The 15,000-nt window shown below is 43.2% G+C and overlaps 1 pseudogene; it reads left to right on the plus strand.

The window, feature by feature from the left end:
- LOC127919359 (metabotropic glutamate receptor 5-like) overlaps positions 1-15,000 on the plus strand; it is a 91,633-nt pseudogene that overhangs the window by 61,389 nt on the left and 15,244 nt on the right.

Genomic DNA, 15,000 nt, shown 5'->3' on the forward strand with positions numbered 1-15,000 from the left:
ACTTATGTAATTAGAAAGAGGAGATTCTTATGATTAAAATGGCGTCTGACTTGAAAAAATTGAAATATACACATTGCGAGATATTTGGCAAAATAGACAGACATGCCTACATTTCCCCTATATGAAACAATGGGACGACCTCCATGAGTCATTATTTTGTTGTTTACATTTGAACTATTAAATAACCTGAGCATGTCTCATGGGCAACAATTGTGAAGCAGGCATTGTGACATAGAACAATGGGCTGGGAATAGAATGTTCGGAAGGCGAGTTGGTGCCACGGTGCTCAATAGAACTGATAGGAGCTGGCAGGGTGAAAAATGCACTAAAATATGGCCTGTTTTTTTCGTGATTACTTCAAAACTACGGCAAAGAGCTGGAACATATGGTCATATTATGAAACTGGGCTCCATGACGGATGCAATGAAGAAGTTTTTATCAGAAAAAAGCATTGTTAAAAATGTCATGTGTCCAGCCTACCTGGAGATATTTTGCGTCATTGTCCTGTTGAAAAACAAATGATAGTCCCACTAAGCGCAAACCAGATGGGATGGCGTATCGCTGCAGAATGCTGTTGTAGCCATGCTGGTTAAGTGTGCCTTGAATTCTAAATAAATCATAGACAGTGTCACCGGCAAAGCACCCCCACACCATCACACATCCTTCTCCATGCTTCACGTGGGAACCATGCGGAGATCATCTGTTCACCTACTCTGCGTCTCACAAAGACACGGCGGTTGGAACCAAAACTCTGACATTTGTACTCATTAGACCAAAGGACAGATTTCCACTGGTCTAATGTCCATTTCTTGTGTTTCTTGGCCCAAACAAGTATCTTCTTCTTATTGGTGTCCTTTAGTAGTGGTTTCTTTGCAGCAATTCGACATGAAGGCCTGATTCACAAGGTCTCCGCTGAACAGTTGATGTGTCTGTTACTTGAACTCTGTGAAGCATTTATTTGGGCTGCAATTTCTGAGTCTGGTAACTCTAATGAACTTATCCTCTGCAGCAGAGGTAACTCTGGGTCTTCCTTTCCTGTGGCGGTCCTCATGAGAGACAGTTTCATCATAGTCCTTGATGGTTTCTGCGACTGCACTTGAAGAAACTTTCAAAGTTCTTGAAATTGTACGGATTGACTGACCTTCATTAAAGTAATGATGGACTGACCTTCATGTTTTAAAGTAATGATGGACTGCCGTTTCTCTTGCGTATATGAGCTGTTCTTGCCATAATATGGACTGGGTCTTTTACCAAATAAGTCTATCTCACAACACAACTGATTGGCTCAAACGCATTAAGAAGGAAAGAAATTCCACAAATTAACTTTTAACCAGGCACACCTGTTAATAGGAAATACATTCACGGTGACTACCTCATGAAGCTGGTTGACAGAATGTGCAAAGCTGTCATCAAGTCAAAGGGTGGCTCCTTTAAAGAATCTCAAATATAAAATATATTTTGATTTATTTAACACTTTCTTGGTTACTACCTGATTCCATATGTGTTATTTCATAGTTTTGATGTCTTCACTATTATTCTACAATGTAGAAAATAATACAAATAAAGAAAAACCCTTGAATGAGTAGGTGTTCTAAAACCCTTGAATGAGTAGATGTTCTAAAACCCTTGAATGAGTAGGTGTTCTAAAACCCTTGAATGAGTAGGTGTTCTAAAACCCTTGAATGAGTAGGTGTTCTAAAACCCTTGAATGAGTAGGTGTTCTAAAACCCTTGAATGAGTAGGTGTTCTAAAACCCTTGAATGAGTAGGTGTTCTAAAACCCTGGAATGAGTAGGTGTTCTAAAACCCTTGAATGAGTAGGTGTTCTAAAACCCTTGAATGAGTAGGTGTTCTAAAACCCTTGAATGAGTAGGTGTTCTAAAACCCTTGAATGAGTAGGTGTTCTAAAACCCTTGAATGAGTAGGTGTTCTAAAACCCTTGAATGAGTAGGTGTTCTAAAACCCTTGAATGAGTAGGTGTTCTAAAACCCTTATTTTGACTACTTCTTTTGACCACTTCTTTTGACCACTTCTTTTGACCACTTCTTTTGACCACTTCTTTTGGACCCGTACCTCTTAGATGTTAAAGGTGCCTGAACCGTTTTGGCCACACTGCCAGAACCTTTCCAGATCAAAAAGATTCCTCCAAGAACCCCTCAACTAACCAAACATCAACTATCGACTTCCATTGGTTCCCCGGGGGACTCCAGGGGTCTCTTGAATCTCCAAGGTTCCTCAAGTCAACACTAATGTTAAGAGTCAGAGGTCACTAAGTAAAGAACAGTGTTCCATTTGGGATGCCACGTTGGTCTCATAGACTTATCAAGCTTTGACCCAACAGGCACCCTATTCCCCATATAGGGAACTATGTTTGACCAGAGAGGACTGGCACCCTATTCCCCATTATAAGGAACTATGTTTGACCAGAGAGGACTGGCACCCTATTCCCCATATAGGGAACTATGTTTGATCAGAGAGGACTGGCACCCTATTCCCCATTATAGGGAACTATGTTTGACCAGAGAGGACTGGCACCCTATTCCCCATTATAGGGAACTATGTTTGACCAGAGAGGACTGGCACCCTATTCCCCATTATAGGGAACTATGTTTGATCAGAGAGGACTGGCACCCTATTCCCCATATAGGGAACTATGTTTGACCAGAGAGGACTGGCACCCTATTCCCCATATAGGGAACTATGTTTGACCAGAGAGGACTGGCACCCTATTCCCCATATAGGGAACTATGTTTGACCAGAGAGGACTGGCACCCTATTCCCCATATAGGGAACTATGTTTGATCAGAGAGGACTGGCACCCTATTCCCCATTATAAGGAACTATGTTTGACCAGAGAGGACTGGCACTCTATTCCCCATATAGGGAACTATGTTTGATCAGAGAGGACTGGCACCCTATTCCCCATTATAGGGAACTATGTTTGACCAGAGAGGACTGGCACCCTATTCCCCATATAGGGAACTATGTTTGACCAGAGAGGACTGGCACCCTATTCCCCATTATAGGGAACTATGTTTGATCAGAGAGGACTGGCACCCTATTCCCCATTATAGGGAACTATGTTTGATCAGAGAGGACTGGCACCCTATTCCCCATTATAAGGAACTATGTTTGATCAGAGAGGACTGGCACCCTATTCCCCATATAGGGAACTATGTTTGATCAGAGAGGACTGGCACCCTATTCCCCATTATAGGGAACTATGTTTGACCAGAGAGGACTGGCACCCTATTCCCCATTATAGGGAACTATGTTTGATCAGAGAGGACTGGCACCCTATTCCCCATATAGGGAACTATGTTTGATCAGAGAGGACTGGCACCCTATTCCCCATTATAGGGAACTATGTTTGACCAGAGAGGACTGGCACCCTATTCCCCATATAGGGAACTATGTTTGACCAGAGAGGACTGGCACCCTATTCCCCATTATAGGGAACTATGTTTGATCAGAGAGGACTGGCACCCTATTCCCCATTATAGGGAACTATGTTTGATCAGAGAGGACTGGCACCCTATTCCCCATTATAAGGAACTATGTTTGACCAGAGAGGACTGGCACCCTATTCCCCATTATAAGGAACTATGTTTGACCAGAGAGGACTGGCACCCTATTCCCCATTATAAGGAACTATGTTTGACCAGAGAGGACTGGCACCCTATTCCCCATATAGGGAACTATGTTTGATCAGAGAGGACTGGCACCCTATTCCCCATTATAGGGAACTATGTTTGACCAGAGAGGACTGGCACCCTATTCCCCATATAGGGAACTATGTTTGACCAGAGAGGACTGGCACCCTATTCCCCATATAGGGAACTATGTTTGATCAGAGAGGACTGGCACCCTATTCCCCATATAGGGAACTATGTTTGATCAGAGAGGACTGGCACCCTATTCCCCATATAGGGAACTATGTTTGACCAGAGAGGACTGGCACCCTATTCCCCATTATAGGGAACTATGTTTGACCAGAGAGGACTGGCACCCTATTCCCCATATAGGGAACTATGTTTGACCAGAGAGGACTGGCACCCTATTCCCCATTATAGGGAACTATGTTTGACCAGAGAGGACTGGCACCCTATTCCCCATTATAGGGAACTATGTTTGATCAGAGAGGACTGGCACCCTATTCCCCATTATAGGGAACTATGTTTGATCAGAGAGGACTGGCACCCTATTCCCCATTATAGGGAACTATGTTTGACCAGAGAGGACTGGCACCCTATTCCCCATTATAGGGAACTATGTTTGATCAGAGAGGACTGGCACCCTATTCCCCATATAGGGAACTATGTTTGACCAGAGAGGACTGGCACCCTATTCCCCATTAGGGAACTATGTTTGATCAGAGAGGACTGGCACCCTATTCCCCATTAGGGAACTATGTTTGATCAGAGAGGACTGGCACCCTATTCCCCATATAGGGAACTATGTTTGATCAGAGAGGACTGGCACCCTATTCCCATTATAGGGAACTATGTTTGATCAGAGAGGACTGGCACCCTATTCCCCATATAGGGAACTATGTTTGATCAGAGGACTGGCACCCTATTCCCCATTATAGGGAACTATGTTTGACCAGAGAGGACTGGCACCCTATTCCCCATATAGGGAACTATGTTTGATCAGAGAGGACTGGCACCCTATTCCCCATTATAAGGAACTATGTTTGATCAGAGAGGACTGGCACCCTATTCCCCATATAGGGAACTATGTTTGATCAGAGAGGACTGGCACCCTATTCCCCATTAGGGAACTATGTTTGATCAGAGAGGACTGGCACCCTATTCCCCATTAGGGAACTATGTTTGATCAGAGAGGACTGGCATAGTCTAGCATGCTGTAAACATTAATATGAATGTCAATTTGATCGTGTGTGTGCGTGCGTGTGTGCGTGTGTGCGTGCGTGCGTGCGTGCGTGCGTGTGTGTGTGTGTGTGTGTGTGTGTGTGTGTAGGTTCTATGACACCCCGGTAGTGAAGTCGAGCAGTAGAGAGCTGTGTTACATCATCCTGGCTGGCATCTGTCTGGGCTATCTCTGTACCTTCAGCCTCATCGCCAAGCCCCACGCTGCACACTGTTACCTACAGAGACTGGGGATAGGACTGTCCCCTGCCATGAGCTACTCTGCCCTGGTCACTAAGGTACACACACACACACACACACACACACACACACACACACACACACACACACACACACACACACACACACACACACACACACACACACACACACACACACACACACACACACACACACACACACACACACACACACACACACACACACACACACACACACACACACACACACACACACACACACACACACACACACACACACACACACACACACAGACACACACACAGACACACACACACACACACACACACACACACACAGACACACACACACACACACACATACAGCTACAATGCCAATGACTGTATTACAGTTGTATTTCCAGACTAACCATATAGCTGGTATCCTGACTGTGTTATTGTTGTTCCAGACTAACCATATAGCTGGTATCCTGACTGTGTTGTTGTTCCAGACTAACCATATAGCTGGTATCCTGACTGTGTTGTTGTTCCAGACTAACCATATAGCTGGTATCCTGACTGTGTTGTTGTTCCAGACTAACCATATAGCTGGTATCCTGACTGTGTTGTTGTTCCAGACTAACCATATAGCTGGTATCCTGACTGTGTTGTTGTTGTTCCAGACTAACCATATAGCTGGTATCCTGACTGTGTTGTTGTTCCAGACTAACCATATAGCTGGTATCCTGACTGTGTTGTTGTTCCAGACTAACCATATAGCTGGTATCCTGACTGTGTTGTTGTTGTTCCAGACTAACCATATAGCTGGTATCCTGACTGTGTTGTTGTTGCAGACTAACCATATAGCTGGTATCCTGACTGTGTTGTTGTTCCAGACTAACCATATAGCTGGTATCCTGACTGTGTTGTTGTTCCAGACTAACCATATAGCTGGTATCCTGACTGTGTTGTTGTTCCAGACTAACCATATAGCTGGTATCCTGACTGTGTTGTTGTTCCAGACTAACCATATAGCTGGTATCCTGACTGTGTTGTTGTTCCAGACTAACCATATAGCTGGTATACTGACTGTGTTGTTGTTGTTCCAGACTAACCATATAGCTGGTATCCTGACTGTGTTGTTGTTCCAGACTAACCATATAGCTGGTATCCTGACTGTGTTGTTGTTGTTCCAGACTAACCATATAGCTGGTATCCTGACTGTGTTGTTGTTGCAGACTAACCATATAGCTGGTATCCTGACTGTGTTGTTGTTCCAGACTAACCATATAGCTGGTATCCTGACTGTGTTGTTGTTGTTGTTCCAGACTAACCATATAGCTGGTATCCTGACTGTGTTGTTGTTCCAGACTAACCATATAGCTGGTATCCTGACTGTGTTGTTGTTCCAGACTAACCATATAGCTGGTATCCTGACTGTGTTGTTGTTGTTGTTCCAGACTAACCATATAGCTGGTATCCTGACTGTGTTGTTGTTGCAGACTAACCATATAGCTGGTATCCTGACTGTGTTGTTGTTCCAGACTAACCATATAGCTGGTATCCTGACTGTGTTGTTGTTCCAGACTAACCATATAGCGGGTATCCTGACTGTGTTGTTGTTGTTGTTCCAGACTAACCATATAGCTGGTATCCTGACTGTGTTGTTGTTGCAGACTAACCATATAGCTGGTATCCTGACTGTGTTGTTGTTGTTCCAGACTAACCATATAGCTGGTATCCTGACTGTGTTGTTGTTCCCTTGTTGTTGTTGTTGTTCCAGACTAACCATATAGCTGGTATCCTGACTGTGTTGTTGTTCCAGACTAACCATATAGCTGGTATCCTGACTGTGTTGTTGTTCCAGACTAACCATATAGCTGGTATCCTGACTGTGTTGTTGTTCCAGACTAACCATATAGCTGGTATCCTGACTGTGTTGTTGTATTTCCAGACTAACCATATAGCTGGTATCCTGACTGTGTTGTTGTTCCAGACTAACCATATAGCTGGTATCCTGACTGTGTTGTTGTTGTTCCAGACTAACCATATAGCTGGTATCCTGACTGTGTTGTTGTTCCAGACTAACCATATAGCTGGTATCCTGACTGTGTTGTTGTTCCAGACTAACCATATAGCTGGTATCCTGACTGTGTTGTTGTTCCAGACTAACCATATAGCTGGTATCCTGACTGTGTTGTTGTATTTCCAGACTAACCATATAGCTGGTATCCTGACTGTGTTGTTGTTGTTCCAGACTAACCATATAGCTGGTATCCTGACTGTGTTGTTGTTCCAGACTAACCATATAGCTGGTATCCTGACTGTGTTGTTGTTCCAGACTAACCATATAGCTGGTATCCTGACTGTGTTGTTGTTCCAGACTAACCATATAGCTGGTATCCTGACTGTGTTGTTGTTCCAGACTAACCATATAGCTGGTATCCTGACTGTTGTTGTTCCAGACTAACCATATAGCTGGTATCCTGACTGTGTTGTTGTATTTCCAGACTAACCATATAGCTGGTATCCTGACTGTGTTGTTGTTGTTCCAGACTAACCATATAGCTGGTATCCTGACTGTGTTGTTGTTCCAGACTAACCATATAGCTGGTATCCTGACTGTGTTGTTGTTGTTCCAGACTAACCATATAGCTGGTATCCTGACTGTGTTGTTGTTCCAGACTAACCATATAGCTGGTATCCTGACTGTGTTGTTGTTCCAGACTAACCATATAGCTGGTATCCTGACTGACTGTGTTGTTGTTCCAGACTAACCATATAGCTGGTATCCTGACTGTGTTGTTGTTGTTGTTCCAGACTAACCATATAGCTGGTATCCCTGTTCCAGACTGTGTTGTTGTTGTTCCAGACTAACCATATAGCTGGTATCCTGACTGTGTTGTTGTTCCAGACTAACCATATAGCTGGTATCCTGACTGTGTTGTTGTTCCAGACTAACCATATAGCTGGTATCCTGACTGTGTTGTTGTTCCAGACTAACCATATAGCTGGTATCCTGACTGTGTTGTTGTTCCAGACTAACCATATAGCTGGTATCCTGACTGTGTTGTTGTTGTTCCAGACTAACCATATAGCTGGTATCCTGACTGTGTTGTTGTTCCAGACTAACCATATAGCTGGTATCCTGACTGTGTTGTTGTTCCAGACTAACCATATAGCTGGTATCCTGACTGTGTTGTTGTTCCAGACTAACCATATAGCTGGTATCCTGACTGTGTTGTTGTTGTTGTTGTTCCAGACTAACCATATAGCTGGTATCCTGACTGTGTTGTTGTTCCAGACTAACCATATAGCTGGTATCCTGACTGTGTTGTTGTATTTCCAGACTAACCATATAGCTGGTATCCTGACTGTGTTGTTGTTCCAGACTAACCATATAGCTGGTATCCTGACTGTGTTGTTGTTCCAGACTAACCATATAGCTGGTATCCTGACTGTGTTGTTGTTCCAGACTAACCATATAGCTGGTATCCTGACTGTGTTGTTGTTGTTCCAGACTAACCATATAGCTGGTATCCTGACTGTGTTGTTGTTGTTCCAGACTAACCATATAGCTGGTATCCTGACTGTGTTGTTGTTCCAGACTAACCATATAGCTGGTATCCTGACTGTGTTGTTGTTCCAGACTAACCATATAGCTGGTATCCTGACTGTGTTGTTGTTCCAGACTAACCATATAGCTGGTATCCTGACTGTGTTGTTGTTGTTCCAGACTAACCATATAGCTGGTATCCTGACTGTGTTGTTGTTCCAGACTAACCATATAGCTGGTATCCTGACTGTGTTGTTGTTGTTCCAGACTAACCATATAGCTGGTATCCTGACTGTGTTGTTGTTCCAGACTAACCATATAGCTGGTATCCTGACTGTGTTGTTGTATTTCCAGACTAACCATATAGCTGGTATCCTGACTGTGTTGTTGTTCCAGACTAACCATATAGCTGGTATCCTGACTGTGTTGTTGTTCCAGACTAACCATATAGCTGGTATCCTGACTGTGTTGTTGTTCCAGACTAACCATATAGCTGGTATCCTGACTGTGTTGTTGTTCCAGACTAACCATATAGCTGGTATCCTGACTGTGTTGTTGTTCCAGACTAACCATATAGCTGGTATCCTGACTGTGTTGTTGTTGTTGTTCCAGACTAACCATATAGCTGGTATCCTGACTGTGTTGTTGTTCCAGACTAACCATATAGCTGGTATCCTGACTGTGTTGTTGTTGTTCCAGACTAACCATATAGCTGGTATCCTGACTGTGTTGTTGTTCCAGACTAACCATATAGCTGGTATCCTGACTGTGTTGTTGTTGTTGTTCCAGACTAACCATATAGCTGGTATCCTGACTGTGTTGTTGTTCCAGACTAACCATATAGCTGGTATCCTGACTGTGTTGTTGTTCCAGACTAACCATATAGCTGGTATCCTGACTGTGTTGTTGTTCCAGACTAACCATATAGCTGGTATCCTGACTGTGTTGTTGTTCCAGACTAACCATATAGCTGGTATCCTGACTGTGTTGTTGTTGTTCCAGACTAACCATATAGCTGGTATCCTGACTGTGTTGTTGTTCCAGACTAACCATATAGCTGGTATCCTGACTGTGTTGTTGTTGTTCCAGACTAACCATATAGCTGGTATCCTGACTGTGTTGTTGTTCCAGACTAACCATATAGCTGGTATCCTGACTGTGTTGTTGTTCCAGACTAACCATACTGTGTTGTTGTTCCAGCTGGTATCCTGACTGTGTTGTTGTTGTTCCAGACTAACCATATAGCTGGTATCCTGACTGTGTTGTTGTTGTTCCAGACTAACCATATAGCATATAGCTGGTATCCTGACTGTGTTGTTGTTGTTCCAGACTAACCATATAGCTGGTATCCTGACTGTGTTGTGTTGTTGTTCCAGACTAACCATATAGCTGGTATCCTGACTGTGTTGTTGTTCCAGACTAACCATATAGCTGGTATCCTGACTGTGTTGTTGTTCCAGACTAACCATATAGCTGGTATCCTGACTGTGTTGTTGTTGTTCCAGACTAACCATATAGCTGGTATCCTGACTGTGTTGTTGTTGTTCCAGACTAACCATATAGCTGGTATCCTGACTGTGTTGTTGTTGTTCCAGACTAACCATATAGCTGGTATCCTGACTGTGTTGTTGTTGTTGTTCCAGACTAACCATATAGCTGGTATCCTGACTGTGTTGTTGTTCCAGACTAACCATATAGCTGGTATCCTGACTGTGTTGTTGTTCCAGACTAACCATATAGCTGGTATCCTGACTGTGTTGTTGTTCCAGACTAACCATATAGCTGGTATCCTGACTGTGTTGTTGTTCCAGACTAACCATATAGCTGGTATCCTGACTGTGTTGTTGTTCCAGACTAACCATATAGCTGGTATCCTGACTGTGTTGTTGTTCCAGACTAACCATATAGCTGGTATCCTGACTGTGTTGTTGTTCCAGACTAACCATATAGCTGGTATCCTGACTGTGTTGTTGTTGTTGTTGTTGTTGTTGTTTTTGTTGTTGCAGACTAACCATATAGCTGGTATCCTGACTGTGTTGTTGTTGTTCCAGACTAACCATATAGCTGGTATCCTGACTGTGTTGTTGTTCCAGACTAACCATATAGCTGGTATCCTGACTGTGTTGTTGTTCCAGACTAACCATATAGCTGGTATCCTGACTGTGTTGTTGTTCCAGACTAACCATATAGCTGGTATCCTGACTGTGTTGTTGTTGTTCCAGACTAACCATATAGCTGGTATCCTGACTGTGTTGTTGTCCAGACTAACCATATAGCTGGTACTGTGTTGTTCCAGACTAACCATATAGCTGGTATCCTGACTGTGTTGTTGTTGTTCCAGACTAACCATATAGCTGGTATCCTGACTGTGTTGTTGTTGTTGTTCCAGACTAACCATATAGCTGGTATCCTGACTGTGTTGTTGTTCCAGACTAACCATATAGCTGGTATCCTGACTGTGTTGTTGTTCCAGACTAACCATATAGCTGGTATCCTGACTGTGTTGTTGTTCCAGACTAACCTGACTGTATGTTGTTCCAGACTAACCATATAGCTGGTATCCTGACTGTGTTGTTGTTGTTGTTCCAGACTAACCATATAGCTGGTATCCTGACTGTGTTGCTTGTTGTTGTTCCAGACTAACCATATAGCTGGTATCCTGACTGTGTGTAGCTGGTTGACTGTGTTGTGTTCCAGACTAACCATATAGCTGGTATCCTGACTGTGTTGTTGTTCCAGACTAACCATATAGCTGGTATCCTGACTGTGTTGTTGTTCCAGACTAACCATATAGCTGGTATCCTGACTGTGTTGTTGTTCCAGACTAACCATATAGCTGGTATCCTGACTGTGTTGTTGTTGTTGTTCCAGACTAACCATATAGCTGGTATCCTGACTGTGTTGGTTGTTACTAACCATATAGCTGGTATCCTGTGTTGTTGTTGTTCCAGACTAACCATATAGCTGGTATCCTGACTGTGTTGTTGTTCCAGACTAACCATATAGCTGGTATCCTGACTGTGTTGTTGTTGTTCCAGACTAACCATATAGCTGGTATCCTGACTGTGTTGTTGTTCCAGACTAACCATATAGCTGGTATCCTGACTGTGTTGTTGTTGTTCCAGACTAACCATATAGCTGGTATCCTGACTGTGTTGTTGTTCCAGACTAACCATATAGCTGGTATCCTGACTGTGTTGTTGTTGTTCCAGACTAACCATATAGCTGGTATCCTGACTGTGTTGTTGTTGTTGCAGACTAACCATATAGCTGGTATCCTGACTGTGTTGTTGTTGTTCCAGACTAACCATATAGCTGGTATCCTGACTGTGTTGTTGTTGACTGTGTTGTTCCAGACTAACCATATAGCTGGTATCCTGACTGTGTTGTTGTTCCAGACTAACCATATAGCTGGTATCCTGACTGTGTTGTTGTTGTTGTTCCAGACTAACCATATAGCTGGTATCCTGACTGTGTTGTTGTTGTTGTTCCAGACTAACCATATAGCTGGTATCCTGACTGTGTTGTTGTTGTTGTTCCAGACTAACCATATAGCTGGTATCCTGACTGTGTTGTTGTTCCAGACTAACCATATAGCTGGTATCCTGACTGTGTTGTTGTTCCAGACTAACCATATAGCTGGTATCCTGACTGTGTTGTTGTTGTTCCAGACTAACCATATAGCTGGTATCCTGACTGTGTTATTGTTGTTCCAGACTAACCATATAGCTGGTATCCTGACTGTGTTGTTCCAGACTAACCATATAGCTGGTATCCTGACTGTGTTGTTGTTGTTCCAGACTAACCATATAGCTGGTATCCTGACTGTGTTGTTCCAGACTAACCATATAGCTGGTATCCTGACTGTGTTGTTGTTGTTGTTCCAGACTAACCATATAGCTGGTATCCTGACTGTGTTGTTGTTCCAGACTAACCATATAGCTGGTATCCTGACTGTGTTGTAGTTCCAGACTAACCATATAGCTGGTATCCTGACTGTGTTGTTGTTGTTCCAGACTAACCATATAGCTGGTATCCTGACTGTGTTGTTGTTCCAGACTAACCATATAGCTGGTATCCTGACTGTGTTGTTGTTCCAGACTAACCATATAGCTGGTATCCTGACAGTGTTGTTGTTGTTGTTCCAGACTAACCATATAGCTGGTATCCTGACTGTGTTGTTGTTCCAGACTAACCATATAGCTGGTATCCTGACTGTGTTGTTCCAGTTGTTCCAGACTAACCATATAGCTGGTATCCTGACTGTGTTGTTGTTCCAGACTAACCATATAGCTGGTAATCCTGACTGTGTTGTTGTTGTTCCAGACTAACCATATAGCTGGTATCCTGACTGTGTTGTTGTTCCAGACTAACCATATAGCTGGTATCCTGACTGTGTTGTTGTTGTTCCAGACTAACCATATAGCTGGTATCCTGACTGTGTTGTTGTTGTTGCAGACTAACCATATAGCTGGTATCCTGACTGTGTTGTTGTTGTTCCAGACTAACCATATAGCTGGTATCCTGACTGTGTTGTTGTTGTTCCAGACTAACCCATCCTATAGCTGGTATCCTGACTGTGTTGTTGTTCCAGACTAACCATATAGCTGGTATCCTGACTGTGTTGTTGTTGTTGTTCCAGACTAACCATATAGCTGGTATCCTGACTGTGTTGTTGTTGTTGTTCCAGACTAACCATATAGCTGGTATCCTGACTGTGTTGTTGTTGTTGTTCCAGACTAACCATATAGCTGGTATCCTGACTGTGTTGTTGTTCCAGACTAACCATATAGCTGGTATCCTGACGGTGTTGTTGTTCCAGACTAACCATATAGCTGGTATCCTGACTGTGTTGTTGTTGTTCCAGACTAACCATATAGCTGGTATCCTGACTGTGTTATTGTTGTTCCAGACTAACCATATAGCTGGTATCCTGACTGTGTTGTTCCAGACTAACCATATAGCTGGTATCCTGACTGTGTTGTTGTTGTTCCAGACTAACCATATAGCTGGTATCCTGACTGTGTTGTTCCAGACTAACCATATAGCTGGTATCCTGACTGTGTTGTTGTTGTTGTTCCAGACTAACCATATAGCTGGTATCCTGACTGTGTTGTTGTTCCAGACTAACCATATAGCTGGTATCCTGACTGTGTTGTAGTTCCAGACTAACCATATAGCTGGTATCCTGACTGTGTTGTTGTTCCAGACTAACCATATAGCTGGTATCCTGACTGTGTTGTTGTTCCAGACTAACCATATAGCTGGTATCCTGACTGTGTTGTTGTTCCAGACTAACCATATAGCTGGTATCCTGACTGTGTTGTTGTTTGTTGTTCCAGACTAACCATATAGCTGGTATCCTGACTGTGTTGTTGTTGTTGTTCCAGACTAACCATATAGCTGGTATCCTGACTGTGTTGTTGTTGTTCCAGACTAACCATATAGCTGGTATCCTGACTGTGTTGTTGTTCCAGACTAACCATATAGCTGGTATCCTGACTGTGTTGTTGTTGTTGTTCCAGACTAACCATATAGCTGGTATCCTGACTGTGTTGTTGTTCCAGACTAACCATATAGCTGGTATCCTGACTGTTGTTGTTGTTCCAGACTAACCATATAGCTGGTATCCTGACTGTGTTGTTGTTCCAGACTAACCATATAGCTGGTATCCTGACTGTGTTGTTGTTGTTGTTCCAGACTAACCATATAGCTGGTATCCTGACTGTGTTGTTGTTCCAGACTAACCATATAGCTGGTATCCTGACTGTGTTGTTGTTCCAGACTAACCATATAGCTGGTATCCTGACTGTGTTGTTGTTCCAGACTAACCATATAGCTGGTATCCTGACTGTGTGTTGTTGTTCCAGACTAACCATATAGCTGGTATCCTGACTGTGTTGTTGTTCCAGACTAACCATATAGCTGGTATCCTGACTGTGTTGTTGTTCCAGACTAACCATATAGCTGGTATCCTGACTGTGTTGTTGTTCCAGACTAACCATATAGCTGGTATCCTGACTGTGTTGTTGTTCCAGACTAACCATATAGCTGGTATCCTGACTGTGTGTGTTGTTCCAGACTAACCATATAGCTGGTATCCTGACTGTGTTGTTGTTCCAGACTAACCATATAGCTGGTATCCTGACTGTGTTGTTGTTGTTCCAGACTAACCATATAGCTGGTATCCTGACTGTGTTGTTGTTCCAGACTAACCATATAGCTGGTATCCTGACTGTGTTGTTGTTCCAGACTAACCATATAGCTGGTATCCTGACTGTGTTGTTGTTCCAGACTAACCATAGCTGGTAGCTGGTAGACTCCTGACTGTGTTGTTGTTGTTGTTCCAGACTAACCATATAGCTGGTATCCTG

This window comes from Oncorhynchus keta, unplaced genomic scaffold (genome assembly GCF_023373465.1).
Source record: "Oncorhynchus keta strain PuntledgeMale-10-30-2019 unplaced genomic scaffold, Oket_V2 Un_contig_16448_pilon_pilon, whole genome shotgun sequence".
Taxonomy (NCBI): domain Eukaryota; kingdom Metazoa; phylum Chordata; class Actinopteri; order Salmoniformes; family Salmonidae; genus Oncorhynchus; species Oncorhynchus keta.